This window comes from Trichomycterus rosablanca, chromosome 24 (genome assembly GCF_030014385.1).
Source record: "Trichomycterus rosablanca isolate fTriRos1 chromosome 24, fTriRos1.hap1, whole genome shotgun sequence".
Taxonomy (NCBI): Eukaryota; Metazoa; Chordata; class Actinopteri; order Siluriformes; family Trichomycteridae; genus Trichomycterus; species Trichomycterus rosablanca.
In genome coordinates, this window is record NC_086011.1 from 12,809,161 (window position 1) to 12,820,740 (window position 11,580).

Below are 11,580 nucleotides of genomic sequence, written 5' to 3' on the forward strand. Positions count from 1 at the left end.
TTCATTTGTTAATGAACCGATACATACGTAGTATAGTATATTAAAATAGTAATATAGTATAGTATAGTATAGTATAGTATAGTATAGTATAGTATAGTATAGTATAGTACAACCCTATTATGTTATAATGTTAATATACCTCCGTTCCTGCATTTCAGGCCTGCAACACATTTCAAAAAATGTTAAAACGGGGGCAATTTAGGGCTAGTAATGAGGTGAAAAAACTAAATAATGATGTGATTCCAAACAGGTGATGTCAGCAGGTGATTGTAATCATGGTTTGGTACAAAAGCAGCATCCAGGAAAGGCTGAGTCCTTGATGAGCAAAGATGATCAGAGGATCCCCAGTTTGTCAACAAATGCATGAGAAAATGATTGAAATGTTTAAAAACATTGAACCTCAAAGAAAGATTGGAAGGGATTTGCATATTTCTCCCTCTACAGTGCATAATATCATTAAATGATTCAAGGAATCGGGAGGAATTTCAGTACGTAAAGGCCAAGGGCGCAAGCTTAAGCTGAACGCCCGTGATCTTTGACCTCTCAGACGGCACTGCATCAAGAACCGCCACTCAACAATAGCTGATATAACCACATGGGTGAGGGATTACTTTGGCAAACCTTTATCAAGCACTACAATACAGAGTTACATGCACAAATGCCACTTAAAACTTTACTGTGCAAAAAAGAAGCCTTATGTTAACCATGTCCAGAAGCGGCATCAACTTCTCTGGGCTCTGAGACATCTAGGATGGACCATCACACACTAAAAACGCCTCAGTCCTGACCTGTCCCCAATAGAGAATGTGTGCAAAAAATGCAAGACGACGACCTCGTACTGTTGCACATCTTAAGACGTGTTTGCAGGAACAATGGGACAAAATAAAAGCTGTAACACTAAATCACTTCGTGTCCTCTGTGCTAAAACGTCTTTTAAGTGTGGTGAAAATGAATGGCTACATTACAAAGTGGTAAATGCTTTACTGTCCCAACTTTTCTTTGTTTATTAATAAACGAAATAAAGTAAAACATGAAATATATGCAATGAACTGTCTGCAATAAAATAAAAGTCAAAGTAAATGTAAGAAACTCTGTGTTTTTTTATTATTATTTGCATTTTCCATGCTGTCCCAACTTATCTGGGGATGTATTTTATTTATACCAGTACAGCATTTATACCAGTTGAGCATGGGTTGCTGCCACGTTTTCACTGCATGTAAAATGCACCTGAAAATCCTTCTGTAAACATGCATTAATTAAGGGTAATGAGTTGAGTCTGCCCTGATGTTTAATTTTCAGGAACCTGTTAATTCAGTTCCCCATTGCATGGTCAACCTTTACCTTATGCACGACATCCATGTGGCCGAGGAAGGACCACAGACTTTCACACCCCCCTCCGACCTGGTGATTTCTCCACCGGCTGTTCTACCTCAGGAATGACCTGTTGTGTCTGTGAAGCTCTCAGGTTCGAGGCACCAAACCACATTTCATAGGGTGAAGTCTAGTAATTTGGGACACTTTATGGTAAATTACCAAGAAGACCACCTACAAGTCCAAAGACTACCTTAAGATATACTTTTAAAATGTGTTATAGATATCTGTGTCTATATTTCTATAAAGAAAGTGGGTTGCCAAATAAAACACTTAAGAAACGATGGACCTTCAAACACAATACAAACCCATACCTCATTCAGATGTCATGTTCAGGTAAAATGGAAAAGCTGGTAAGCTGGGTTATTAAAGTTGAAAAGGACATCAAACAAATCAGCTTAATCGAAGAACAACTATATTCAATCCTTTTGTATTTTTGAATGGTTAAATGCATTCAAGTTCAAGTTCAAGTTATTATTGTAGCTGAGTGGGAGGCTGTAAATAGCACTACACCATAATACATACAGCCAAAGTTAATTCAATACTAGGAACATACTAACTACATTATTTATTTATTAGGATTTTAACGTCATGTTTTATACACTTTGGTTACAGTCATGACAGAAACGGTAGTTAATTGTTACACAAAGTTCATCAGTTCACAAGTTTAATATCAAACAGTCATGGACAATTTAGTATCTTCAATTCACCTCACTTGCATGTTTTTGTACTGTGGGAGGAAACCGGAGCAGACACGGGGAGAACATGCAAACTCCACACAGAAAGGACCCGGAACGCTCCACCTGGGAATCAAAACCAGGACCTTCTTGCTGTGAGGCAACAGTGCTAACTACAGAACTTAAGCTACTAGGTTTGATTTTTGTTGTCATTGGATACAGTCAAACCTAATGTCTGTAATATGACAGTTTGGCACAGAATAGCATGATTTAATGGCACCTGGCAGCCTAGAAACCTGCTATTACCTGTTATTATTAAAATATTTTAAATATTATGTCAAATAATTAATAACATGCAAGATCAGACATTTTGATGTTATACATTCATTGTTTACTTGCAGCACTATTATTACCATAAAGAGAAAATCATACCAATCAAAATTGTTTCATGTAAAGGACACTTGTAGCAATCATGTAATAACATGTCTGGTGATTGGCTGCTAATCTTTGAAGAGCCCATGAAGCAAAACCTTATTTGCCCCTATATGCCTGATGTCCCAAACTACCTGACCTCACCCTACTTGTGTTCTAGGTTGGGTTACCAGTAATTAGTTAAAATCCCTACATTCACTTCCCCTTTTTACCCCAAACAGTGTCATAACAATGTTAACGGTTTTAACGGTACAGTGGCGCATTGCTGCCAAGCAGGATTCATCATTACGAATATTTGCACAACGGTACGTGCATTTCTTAAAACAATTCATACAAACAGCACCAGACAATGGATTACCAGCAAAAGCCCATCCTTAATTCATGTCTCAAAAGTGTCATCAAAATGCCAAGTTCTTGTGTCATTGATTACGAACAAGACAGTCAAAATACTTTAGCCGTGTTGTCAATATATCAGTATACTCTGTAAGTGCGCTACACTGTGTGGAACATCAATTTTAACAGTACACAGTAACACAATATTGTGTACAGAAGATTGACTGCAAGAGACTGAACAAGATTCGCATTAATGCTTTTACCGTTCATGCTTTTGCTAAAGAAATACAACATTTAAAAAAATCAGAAAGGTAAACATAGAAAACCTCTCAGGCAAAACTGTACACGCAGCACTGTATGAGGAAGTACACTGCAGACATTCTTGTCTGTCTGGCCACAGATTCTCATTCACATCACAATGAATATCTTCCCTTGCAATGCAGCGTGGAAAGAATCTTCTGGAATGTCTTATCCAGCCTCTGCAGGCGTCTGCTGTGGTGTCCTCACGTGCTGCATCCATGGCAGTCAGCAGGGTCATCTGAGTATGTGGCTGGCAATCATAAACCGTTTACGTTTCTTCTTATTTCTGGTTGTTGACCCTGATTTTTCATTGTTCTTCTACTGTTTACTAGAATTGTAACACTGTGTTGTGCTCTGTCTATACACCAATCAGCCATAACATTTAAAAAAAACAGTCCATTTTTTCAGCTCCACTTACCATATAGGAGCACTTTGTAGTTCTACAACTACTGACTGTAGTCCATCTATTTCTCTGCATGCTTTGATAGCCTGCTTTCATGCTGTTCTTCAATGGTCAGGACTCTCTTAGGACCCCCACAGAGCAGGTATTATTTGTGTGGTGGGTCATTCTCAGCACTGCAGTGACACTGACATGGTGGTGGCGTGTTAGTGTGTGTTGTGCTGGTATGAGTGGATAAGACACAGCAGCGCTGCTGGAGTTTTTAAATACCTTACTGTCACTGCTGGACTGAGAATAGTCCACCAACCAAAAATATCCAGCCAACAGTGCCCTGTGGGCAGCGTCCTGTGACCACTGATGAAGGTCTCGAAGATGACCAATTCAAACAGCAGCAATAGATGAGTGATCGTCTCTGACTTTACATCTACAAGGTGGACCAACTAGGTATGAGTGTCAAATAGAGTGGACAGTGAGTGGACACGGTATTTAAAAACTCCAGCAGCGCTGCTGTGTCTGATCCACTCATACCAGCACTTGTAACTGCAGTGCTTAGAATCATCCACCACCTAAATAATACCTGCTCTGTGGTGGTCCTGTGGGGGTCCTGACCATTGAAGAACAGGGTGAAAGCAGTCTAAAAAGTATGTATGTACAAAGTGCTTCTATATGGTAAGTGGAGCTGATAAAATGGACAGTGAGTGTAGAAACAAGGAGGTGGTTGTAATGTTATGGCTGATCAGTGTATATTTGTTTGACATACAGACAGACATTTATAGATTTTGAAAGTATTCAAACCTATTCTACACTTAATCTATGATAAATCAAAAAACTGATACCACCTTTTCATAAGTATTTAAACCCTTTATTATTTATTCTATAGAAGCAAGTTTACAGCTGCAAGTTTGTTTTGCTTTGCACAGCTGGATGTGTACTGTTTATCCCATTGTTCATGGCAAAATTCTCTTAAGCTTAAACTGGATTGAATGGCAGGTGTCTGTGAACTGCCATCTACAGGTCACTCAACAGATGTTCTCTTTGGTTTTAAGTCTAGACCTAGGCTGGGCCATATTCTCCGACATTCAAAGACTTGCCCCAAAGCCACTCCAGTCATGTTTTGTCTGTATGATTTGTGTCAGTGTTGAGTTAAAAGGAGCCTGCGTGGACATTCAAGTTTTCTTTAAATATGTTCCTGTATTTGGCTGCATTCATTAGTCAATTCATTCTTACTAGTTTTTTTGTTTTGTTTTGTTCTTGCTCCTACGAGCACCCCAGTGGCGTGATGCTGCCGCTATCATATTATGTAAGTTTTGTAGCACCATTATCTATACATTTTAATCTACACCGACCAGCCATAACATTAAAACCACCTCCTGGTTTCTACACTCATTGTCCATTTTATCAGCTCCACTTACCATATAGAAGCGCTTTGTAATTCTACAATTACTGACTGTAGTCCATCTGTTTCTTTACATACTTTTTTAGCTTGCTTTCACCCTGTTCTTCAATGGTCAGGACCCCCACAGGACCACTACAGAGCAGGTATTATTTGGGTCATACTGCAGCACTGCAGTGACACTGTCACTGTCCACTCTATTAGACACGCCTACCTAGTTGGTTCACCTTGTAGATGTAAAGTCAGAGACAATCGCTCATCTATTGCTGCTGTTTGAGTCGGTCATCTTCTAGACCTTCATCTGTGGTCACAGGACGCTGCCCACGGGGCGCTGTTGGCTGGATGTTTTTGGTTGGTGGACTATTCTCAGTCCAGCAGTGACAGTGAGGTGTTTAAAAACTCCATCAGCGCTGCTGTGTCTTATCCACTCATACCAGCACAACACACACTAACACACCACCACCATGTCAGTGTCACTGCAGTGCTAAGAATGATCCACCACCCTTATCCAATTAGGGTCGCGGGGGGGTGCAGGAGCCTATCCCAACTTTTGAATGAGCACAAGGCACACAGTAACACCCTTGACGAGGTCTAGTCCATCGCAGGGCAGACACACACACCCCCACACATACTAACACCCATTCACCAGAGCAATTCAGTGTCTCCAATTAACCTGACTGCATGTTTTTGGACTGTGGGAGGAAACCGGCGCTCCCGGAGGAAACCCACGCAGACACGGGTAGAACATGCAAACTCCGCACAGAAAGGACCCGGACCGCCCCGCCTGGGGATTGAATCCAGGACCTTCTTGCTGTGTTTCGACAGTGCTAACCACTAAGCCACCGTGCCGCCCTCTTAGTAAGGTAGATAATCTTAATTAAAACAATTAAAAAGCCGTTAGCCGTTAGAGTAGGGCTGCAGTAGCTGACTGCTTGCGCTTCACCTGCACAAGGTAAGTTCATATGGGGATCCGTATCGTGCACAGAGGGTCACACACCGATCACCATTATCCCCGCCTCAAAGTGCAGGCGCCAATAATCAATCAGCAGAGGTCATAACTGAAACAATTATGAGGAATCCCTATGCCCCCCCTCCCTCATACAAACCAATTAATGTCATTAACACCTGGCCGGTTGTTAGCAGAGAATAATGAAATTTTGTCGGGACAAAATTCAGCAAGAAATGACACTGGGTCCAAGGGAACTAGCAGGATTAGCAGGGAAATGTTACCTGTAATAAAAAGTAGATCAAAGGGTGTGATCACGGGTGCAATATCATCTGTAAGATCTGACACACAAAACATGCTTAGAAAATTAAATAACTGAAATCAAACATTTATATTTGACTAAAAGTAGAAATAGAGAACCTGGCAGAACAGTAGCCTTGACCTTTAACCAAACAGCACAATCCAAACGTGTCAAGTCAGGATATGAAAGCTGCTTAGTGACGTCATATATACCACCTCCACTGACATGCTTGAAATGCCAGCTTTTGGGTCATGATGCAGTTGTTTGTACAAGAAAAAAACAGATGTAGATGTGGTGGGAATCTTGCATATTGACAATATGGAGAGGGTGTCATTTCAAAATGGTATAACTGTGACCATCCACACAATGTGGCCTACCTGTGATGTAAAGCAATGGAAGCAATAAAATATAAAATACAAGATAATAGGACATATGTTGTAATACGTTGAAATATCTTTGTCCGTTTTCTCTCACGACAGGAGGACTACAAAATACATGTCCCAACGAGAATACAAATCCCAGAAGCTGCACTTATTTTCTGCCATATTTGAGAAAAGCCTGAATGGCAGAGCAACACTGAGTCATTTGACCTTAGCCAGTAAAAGTGGATGCCGGGTGCACATTTCATTCCTTTTTGAGAGAGCTCTCTCTATTTAGCCCAGTGGTCCCCAACCAAGGGGTCATTTATTACCAAGCTGCACAGAAAGAAAAAATAATTAGAGATCACTACATCAGCAATGAAAACATTGCTTCCATTTCCAACACATGAGTGTTTATCGTCTCATATCACCCCCAGGTGGAAGCAGCGTCTCGTTGCAGCGACAAAAGCTAATTTGTGAGCAGTATAGTTATTCTATTTTAAATCCTCCCGCCCCTGCCAGTCCGTGATATTATATCTTATATGAAACAGGTCCGTGGTGCAAAAAAGGTTGGGAAGTGCTGATTTAGCCAAGAGAATCTTGTTTACTTGTCAGAGCTTTCAAACACTTTCAAACAACTGCTTCATTTGAAATTTGTTAACCTGATTCTTAACCTTTTTTTTGCACGTTACCCAATTGTCCTCCCAATCTAGTCATATCCAATTACATTTACATTACATAATCAGCATTTAGCAGACGCTTTTATTCAAAACAGTATACTGTCTAAGCAATTGAGGGTTAAGGGCCTTGCTCAAGGGCCCAGAATTGGCAACCTGGCAGTGGTGGGGCTTGAACCAGCAACCTTTGAATTACTAGTCCAGTACCTTAACCGCTAGGCCACAATAATCTTAATTAAAACAATTAAAAAGCCGTTAGTCTAGCCATATCCACCGACGTCCCACTGACAAACAATTAACTGATTGCATTATGCTTCCTCTCTACTGATGCTGAGCCCCACTTCTGATTGAGGAGAGCGAGACTTACACATGGCCCCTCCAACATGTGATGTGTGCGGTAGCTGACTGCATCTTTTCACCTGCATGAGGCGAGTTCATATTTTTAAGCAAAAATCCTGTGGAACAAATATCTTTGATCTGCTAATCTTAAACACATGAGGTTAGAAGGGTACTGTTAGGCGCAAGGTGGCTTGCATGTTTCCCAATTGTCCTTCCAATCTAGTCATATCCAATTACGTGGTTGCATTATGCTTCCTCTCTACTGATGCTGATGCCCACTTTTGATTGAGGAGAGCGAGACTGACACAGGCCCCCTCCAACATGTGTGCAGTAGCTGACTGCATCTTTTCACCTGCACGAGACGAGTTCATATGCGGACCAGCTTTGTGTACGGAGAGCCACACCCTGATCAAATGATCAATGCATTATTCCTCGATTCTGTGCAGGCGCCATCAACCAGCCAGTCAGAAGTCGTAATTGCACCAGTTGTGAGGTCCCTATCCGGCACTTCAGCCTGTAAGAACAACAGCCAATTGTTGTTCATGTAGCCACCCAGCCCAGCCAGGTGGTAGAGCTGAGTTTCGAATCGAAGAGTTTGCTCCCATTCTGCTTTTAGGCAGGGTTGAAATAGAAGCATTGGGGCTGTGACTGTGTTTCAGTAGTTTGTTGGATGAATCCCAGCAAACAAACTCTCCTCAGGCGGTAGTGCAGGTGTTTGTGGTGTTCTACTGCATGGTATCAAATCCCACTTGGGCAACCATATATATATACACCTATATATCTTTTTTTCTTCTTCGTTTTTTGATCACGTACTTCTTTTTTTCTTTTTGATTCTGTTCTGCTCTTGCACTTGGGTCCAGAATCAGCTTGGTAGCGAGTCAAGCAAATGGATTCTTACTTTACATATGCTTGGGCAGTAAAATTGGTCCAGGTTGGACAATATTTTTCCCAATATAATTCACAATTAGTAAATTAGTTTCAAGAAATGATGGGACAGTAGCAATTCCCTAAAAGGTGATTTTAAAGTGGTAACTTTAACAGGTAACTAAATTAATTTTGCTGCCCTCATAGGTATCAGCTGTACAGCACAAACAAACAAAAGAACTGAGACACTGGCGGCCAGGTGGCACAGCGGGATATTCCGCTAGCACACCAGCGCCGAGATTCTGAACTCCTCGGTTTGAAACTCGACGTTGCCACCAGTCAGCTGGGCGCCATCTAGCGGACATAATTTAAAAATTATTTTTTTTAATTTTTATTTTTGCCTTCTCTGCCCTTTTCTCCCTTTTAGCGCGTCCAATTGCCCGATTGCGTCACGCTTCCTCTCCACCAATGCCGATCCCTGCTCTGACTGAGAAGAATGAAGCTAACCCACGCCCCCCCGACACCTAGAAAAAAGACACACCCTGAGAGCACTCTTTTCTCATCTCTGTGCAGGCGCCATCAATCAGCCAGCAGAGGTCGTAATTGCATTAGTTATGAGAGAGAGACCCTATCCGGCTTAATCCCACCCATATTTGAACAACAGACCAATCGTTGTTCTTGTGGTCGCTCAGCCTAGCCGGCAGGCAGAGATGAGATTCGATACGATGTATTCGAAATCCCAGCTCTGGTTCTAGCGTGTGTTTTTAACACTGCGCCACCTGAGCGGCTCTAGCGGGCATAATTGACAGTGCCTGCAGGGCAGGATGTCCGGACTGTGTGGGTGGGGTCTTCAAAACGCTGTGTAAGGACCCTGATTAGCAGATAGAGAGGCGCCTGTGCAGAAGCATGGGTGAAAAGGGGTTCCGTTAAGGGCTGTGCGTGGGTCTGAGGAGGCGTGAGCAGGAATGTACCCACCTCGACTGCAATCAGGGATCCCCCAGCAGCGCTAAATTGGGAGAAAATGGGAGAAAATGCATAAAATATAATAGAAAAAAAATGAGACAATGAAATGACCGAAATCTTACTTTAATGAAATGCTTGAAGATTGATTGCAAATGGTTAAGAAATATGAACATGAATTACCAACACTACTAGATGTTTTATGTATTTAAGAGACTTGACTGGAACACAATCATACTTGGTCATTCCTGAATATTTATTAACATGGAATAGAAAAAAAAAAAGGATTTCTAGAACAAGCATGGGATTTTGATGCAACCAACACATGGTGGAGCTCTAGTATAAACTAATAGAACAGTAGTTGAAGAGCCAAATGGATGATCCCTTACTAGTGTGTATTAAAGATGTGAGAGAAACCAGATATAAAATCTGGGATGTATCGGTGTTGTATAGAGATCTTAAGGATTTTAACATCACATTTTACACGCTTTGGTTACAGTCATGACAGGACAGGTAGTTACTCGTTACACAAGTCTTTTATGTCAAACACAGTCATGGATAATGTTGTATTTTCAATCCACCTCACTTGCCTGACTTTGGACTGTGGGAGGAAACCCACGCAGAGAACATGCAAACTACACACAGAAAGGACCCAGACCGTTCTACCTGGGAATCAAACCCAGGACCTTTTTTTTCTGCACTTTCTCCCCTTTTAGCGCATCCGATTGCCCAATTTGCATCACACATCCTCTCTGCCTCTGCCGATCCCTGCCCTGACCGAGGAGATCGAAGCTAACCCACATCCCCTCCGACACGTGAGCAGCAAGCCGTATGCATCTTGCCACCCACACACTGACGAGTGTGGCGCCACCTAACATTGCGTGCGGAGAGACACACCCTAAGAGCACTCCTTCCTCATCTTCGTGTAGGCGCCTCTAATCAGCCAGCAGAGGTCGTAACTGCACCATTCTGACAGAGAGAGACCCACTTCCGACCTTAGTCCCGCCCATCTGAACAACAGGCCAATTGTTGTTCATATAGGCGCTCAGCCTCGGTCAGTAAGGCAGAGCTGGATTCGATACGACGTACTCGAGATCCAGCTCCGGTTGCAGCATGTGTTTTTACCGCTGCGCCACCTGAGCGGCAAACCCAGGACCTTCTTGCTGTGAAACGACAGTGGTACCCACCAAGCCACTGTGCTGGCCCAAAAGTACCCAAAGAAAGTGGTTCTTTAACAACATTGGTAGAAGTTCAATAACATAGGCAAAATAAAAAAGGAAGAAGATTACCTGGTGGAATTATGGTTGTTCCTCTGCTGTGAAAACTAATAAAGCTTTCAGAATATTAAAGAGGACAGTAACTCCTGTCACAAATACAAAAATCCAGAGAAACAGAGCCATGCCAGAAAAAATTAAAAATGAGTAATAGCACATGCACTGTTCTACAGTGAATTGCGGTAAGTATGGGGAATAGCAAATATATATTCGATCTTTAAAATCCAAAACCTACCAGAAAAGACGAAAAATGCTGTGAGAGTGGGGGGAAAGTGACATACACATTATACTACATATGTTTAAGCATATTAATCCTCCAAATCCTGTGGAACAAATATCTTAAAAGCTGCTAATCTTAAACACATGAGGTTAGAAGGGTACTGGGTCTTCGCTGGACTTGTCAATGCTCTACAGACACAATTGTTCGTGTCTGAGGAAGGGTAGTGATGGAATAATATTTTAGTCCACCGTGTTCCTCTGTGTGTGTTTAGGCTCTGTGAAGGAATCTGCCACTGGCTGGTGGAAAAAAGAGCTTGACAGCTTTTCGTTGGACCGCCTTTAGCTTTGATTACGGCACGTAATTTGATCGCTGTGGCATCATTTGCACAAGCTTCTGCAATGTCACAACATTTATTTCTGTCCAGAGTTGCATTAATTTTTCTGCAAGATCTTGTATTGATGATGGGAGATTTGGACCACTGCGCAAAGTCTTCTCCAGCACATCCCAAAGATTCTCAATGGGGTTCAGGTCTGGACGGCCAATCCAATTTGAGCCCGATGAATCCTGGCATTGTCATCCTGGAATATGCTCATGCCATCAGGGAAAAAAAAAAATTGATGGAATAACCTGGTCGTTCAGTATATTCAGGTAGTCAGCTGACCTCATTCTTTGGGCACATAACGTTGCTGAACCTAGACCTGACCGACTGCAGCAACCCCAGATCAGAGCACTGC